This window comes from Chenopodium quinoa, unplaced genomic scaffold (assembly GCF_001683475.1).
Source record: "Chenopodium quinoa cultivar QQ74 unplaced genomic scaffold, ASM168347v1, whole genome shotgun sequence".
Classification (NCBI taxonomy): domain Eukaryota; kingdom Viridiplantae; phylum Streptophyta; class Magnoliopsida; order Caryophyllales; family Amaranthaceae; genus Chenopodium; species Chenopodium quinoa.
In genome coordinates this window covers 6,593,060-6,598,399 of record NW_018743331.1, presented here as the reverse complement: position 1 = coordinate 6,598,399, position 5,340 = coordinate 6,593,060, and the positions used below count along the sequence as shown (strand labels likewise).

Below are 5,340 nucleotides of genomic sequence, written 5' to 3'. Positions count from 1 at the left end.
AGGGTTTTAGGCCTAGCATCGACACAAATTCTTTTGCGATTTCTGTCTAGAGTTGATGGCCAGGTTTCCCCAGGCTTCCTCTATCTCTACCTGTCTACTTCTCAATCGACTTTTTTGGTTTTGCAAATTTTAGAAAGTACCATATTACTTCCTTTTACTCTATGGGCTCTATCTCCTTCTGTTACTCATTTTTACGGATTGTGAATCTTAGAAGGTCTCTTTCTAGTTGCTATCCATCAATTATCTATTAATCTTTTCAAGCCCTCATTTCCTCACTCCCTTTTTTTTTTAACCTCACTCACATTTTATGGTTTTTGTAATTTTTAGTAAGTCTCTACCTACTTGCTCCCTTTGCTCCCTCCCTCAGTGTACCACTTTCCTTTCCTCCCCCCTTCACTAACACTGCTATTTCCCCAGATATCTCTTTCAAGCTCTTCTTTTCACTCCACCCGTCTTCTATGTTTTTCACAAATTTTATGTATTATTAAAGGTATGTTTCAACAAAGAATATCATCCAAAGAAAATTCAATTGACTTTATGGTGTGGCAAATTTTAGAAAGCATTATATTACTTGCTTCTCCTCCCTTCTCGTTTCCTTTTCCTCTACGGGCTCTATCTCCTTGTGTTACTCATTTTTATATGGAACGCGAATTTTAAAGGGCCTCTTTCTACTTGATATCCATCAATCTATCTATTTATCTTTCCCGGCCCTTATTTTCTCACTCCCTTTCTCTTTCCCAATTCATATTTTCTGGATTTTGTAATTTTTAGTAATCCCTTCCTACTTGCTCCCTCCTTCACTATACCACTTTCCTTTCCTCCCCTCTTCCCTAGAAGTCACTGCTATCTCCCAGATTTTTCTCTCAAACTTTTTTTTTTTTTTTTTTTTTTTTAACATTGCACTCGCCGTATTATATTTTCTAGTTATAATTTAACAAAGAAATTAATTCTGAGAGTTCAACATCAAAGCGACAACACCAACTTCAACACTCCAATAATGCAAACAAGGATCAAGTAGCATAACACTAATTTAAAGCTAAAACCAATCTTCAATCAAAATTAGACATTTATAATTAGCTTAACAAGGACCATCTCCAATGGTGAGACTTGAGTGAGTTTTTTTAGGAGAGAGAGGGTATTTTTTTTTTTTTTTTTTTGCAAAGGATAAGTTTAGATACTCAACTTTGAGTCTCATTTGACAAAAAATGTGGGCCCTTTATCAATATTATAATATATTATGTAATTTATTTAAGTTTTTTGTTTTTTTTTTTTTTTGAAAAACTTACAATATGGATTTGGCAGGCCATAAATTGAAAGTGACATTAGTATATTTGAGAGAGTCTCTGGGAAATTAGACTTCACATGAGATGCTAAATTGAGAAGTGGGTTGGGTATCACCATTGGAGGTAAAAAAACAACACATTTTGTATTTCAATACTTAAAATTGAGTCTCACCTATGCAGATGATCTAATGATAACTAAATCAATCACACAACAAATGCACATTTTTAACATCAATCTTTGCAAGGTATCACAATTATCACATTTGGAATGGACTGTAGTGTTAGAGGTTAGTGGACTTGGACATGAATAGCCTAAGACAGAGAGTAGATTAAGAAGCCTCCATAAACTTTCCAATGGTGAAGGTGTACTTCAACAACAAAGCCTTAGTCCCAAAATGATTTGGGGTCGGCTAACATGAATCGTACCGTGTAAATGAAAATAAACCCCTTATTCACAAATTCTCAATGCTATAAACTTTTAGTGAGTTAAAACAGAAGTTCCCATCCTTTTACTATAGAATCAAACATAATGACCATAGTCCATAGAAATTACAGAAATTAAATCCAAAATAAAGGATTTCTGCTTTCATTTTGTTTATTAAAAGGATCAATCACAAATTCTAAATACTATAAAATTTCAGCTAGGAAAAATTAGAAAGAGGAGAAAGAAAAGCCTTAAGAATCAAAACACAACGTTTAGTCTCCTCCTTGACTTGATAGCTTGAGCTTGCTCACAAGTCACAACCCTCCATTTATTCTTCTCGATTTCCTCCTCTTCCGCCCTGAAATTCGACAATGAATTGCAAAGATTAGGGGTAAGATCGTTCTCATAATCAGCTATAAAGCCTATCAAAATAAGTGGTTAAAACCTAGAAAATAATTGGTAAAGCTTAAATATAGGGCATATATCTGTAGAATATGATTCACACTATTTTTTTCTACTCATGCAGATTCAGACTCTTTTTTTCACCTTTTGCATAAGCAATATCCGTGGGCTGCATCCCACTGCTCCATGAATGTCCCGTAGAAACAATTACCCATTCAGAAAATCATCAATTAGCTTAAAGCATATATATCTAACAGTCTAACATAAATAATCAAATAGGAATAAAAAAAGGGCAAAGGTGAAAAACTAAATATCAACTCAACCCTGATAGGACATCTATGCCAAGAACAAGACCAAAAGTGCATTTGCCTAGTCTATGGAATATAATTCCTTATTTAAGTTAATTAGTGAGGAGAGCACACAAGATCAAATAACATATCTTTTTATGTCAATGATAATAAAAAAACCATAAGATTAAAATGTTCCATAGACCATAGTTCCATAATGCCCATAATATATTATGGCATCAAAACCATTGAAAAACTGTATTGAGGAAAGCACTTCTCACCAATACTCCTGCTGCTTATGGACTGATTCACACAAGACCTGCAAACAAACCCAAAAGATAAAGTTGATGAAGGAACGCATAGAACATGCAACATTTCAGATAAGAGAAGAAGAATTTTTCGGACAGCTCAAAGAACACAAATAGAATTAAAAAATGGAGATTGGGAAATAAAAATAGATAGAGGCAAAGTGAAAAGGGATAATGCATATTGATGACCTGATTGTGCTGCATTAGAATAATAGTAAGCCTCATACATTCACCATTGCTTTGAAATAGGAAGGATTTCCTGTTGGGTACATTGACGGAGAGTTCCCAACCTGCTTAACAAAAATAAAATGTATTATTAACTCTTCTCTACCGAATAAAAAAAATGACACCTAAAAAATACAGGTGTTACAAGAAAACTTCACCTGAGCTGATTTTGGCAGTTCATTCTGACCAATTTGATACCCAAGACCTGACCAATTTTGAGTCGGCATATTGGTGCCATTTAATCCAGGTTGTTGCATATTGACGTTTGGTTTTGAAGCTCCATTAGCTGCTTGAGCAGCTACAACCATAAGAAGACTCAATTGTTGTGCCAGCATAGCAATTTGCTGTTGATGAAGAGCAAATGGCTATACCATGTTTGACTGCATGCCAACCATATAAAACATTATTACTGAATTTAGAGTCGGCTATATAAAACTTGATACTTGACACACATTGCAATTCCTAAAGACAATCCAACTTAACTAAATACAAGTATAATTAAAGATCATAATAACCAAACTCATACTAAGAAAACCATTCACGATCTTCACATTCAAATATATCAAACACACAAAATAAAGATGGTAGAAATTACCTTCCAACGTTACCCACATCAGTGGCGGATCCAGAATTTTCAATTCGGGGGGACAAAATGCTTAACTTACAAAAAGCTTAACAAAAAATAAAAACAAAAAAAAACTCAAACACACAAATTGGTTAATACATAATATTAAAATTTCAAAATAAAAAACATACTTAGTCATACAATTCAAATGATGAAAAAAAATTACATAAACATTACATTAAAATTACACTTTCATCCTTCGAGTCTTCATATTTTGGAAGCGATCAACAATTTTTTCATCGGAAACTCTTAGGAAGACATCCTTCTCAATAAAAGTGACCAAACAATCATTCATAAGTTGATCACCCATGCTATTTCGCAACTTATTTTTGACACATGTCATTGCGGAAAAGACTCTTTCAACACTTGTCGTGGCAACCGGAAGAATCAACATCAACTTGATAAGCAAATGAATAAGAGGAAAAGTCTTATGCTTATTAGTTTTAACAAGCATCATAGAAAGAGAGTTAAGGTCATTTAAACCTTGAAATCTATCATTACCCCTATTATATGACTCCCCGCTTTCATCATGTCCACGAAATGTCAAACCTTGCCCCAAAAGAAACCTTAAACAAGTTAAAGATGCATTCAAGCGGATAAAATATTCACTTTTAATCACCTCACTTGCATTGTCAAACACATTCAAGATTGATTTTTTTTTTCCATCTCTTAAATTCACATATTTATCATAAGCAAGATTATGAGCACTGTTAATTCCACCAACATGCTTCTCAAATCTTTCCGATTTATTCCATGCCCTAAACCCTCCATCAACAAATGCATCACCCCCCGAATAACTATCAACTTCATTCTTGAACAAATAACATACAAAACAAAATGCAGCATCTTTTTCAATACTATACTCAAGCTAATCCCATTTCTTGAACCAATGAACACTAAAGCGACGTAAACCAGACACTTGTCTTTGAGGAAAGTCATGAGTTTTTGGTTGGCAAGGTTTTTTAAGAATATAACCCCTCCTAACTGCATTTCGTTCACTTGCGGGGTAATCCATTATGTTTATTCTTTTTCCCGGATCATGAGGAAGAAGTTCAACATCGTATACCAAATTTTCCTCCAATGGTACATTACAAGTACTTGAACCACCCATTTCCATATCATCTTCTTGACTTTGAGGGGGGCTTAATGAAGGGGAGTTATTGGACTCATTTTCATGGAGTTTCTTTCTTTTAGACAAGAACTGTCGAAGATCGGGTTGTTTTCTAGTAGCCTTGGATTTGTTTGAATTAGGTGAATCATTTGACATTTCCTAATTACATTAAAAAATATATATCAATTATTCAATTTCGGAATTTCCACAATTCACATCATTGCATAAATGCATACTATAAAACCTAACATTAAAATTGCAATTAAAATTAAAATTCAACAAATATTGCAATTAAAATTAAAATAGTTTAACAAAAATCTGGAAATTAGGGTTAACAATTGGTGAATTGGGGATTTCAAATTAACAAATTGGGAATTTCGAAATTCGAATTAGGGTTAGCAACTTAGCAAGACATACCATAAGTTTAGCAGCGACTCAGCGAGTGGTGAGGAACCCAGGGGCCAGGGCGGACAGGCGGTGGTCGGTGGTCGGTGGAGCAGCGAGCCAGTGACGCCTGACGCACTCACGCACGCGCCTACAGCGAAGACTGAAGATGGAGCACAACCGCACAGGAGCAGCGACGCACCACGCACGCACGAAGCCTCGACGGTCGTCGGTTGGTGGAATGGTGGAGCAGCGACGCAGTGGACTAGTGGAGTAGTGGTAATGGCGAAT

General features: G+C 35.0%; 1 long non-coding RNA gene across 1 annotated transcript; it reads right to left on the bottom strand.

Moving 5' to 3' along the window:
• Window positions 1-1,867: 1,867 nt before the first annotated feature.
• Window positions 1,868-5,119, bottom strand: LOC110737846. Its single transcript, XR_002514483.1, has 5 exons — window positions 5,083-5,119; window positions 3,088-3,309; window positions 2,894-2,994; window positions 2,254-2,715; window positions 1,868-2,065 (listed from the first exon to the last, which is right to left on the bottom strand). It is a non-coding gene; the product is annotated as an uncharacterized LOC110737846 (long non-coding RNA).
• Window positions 5,120-5,340: the final 221 nt, after the last annotated feature.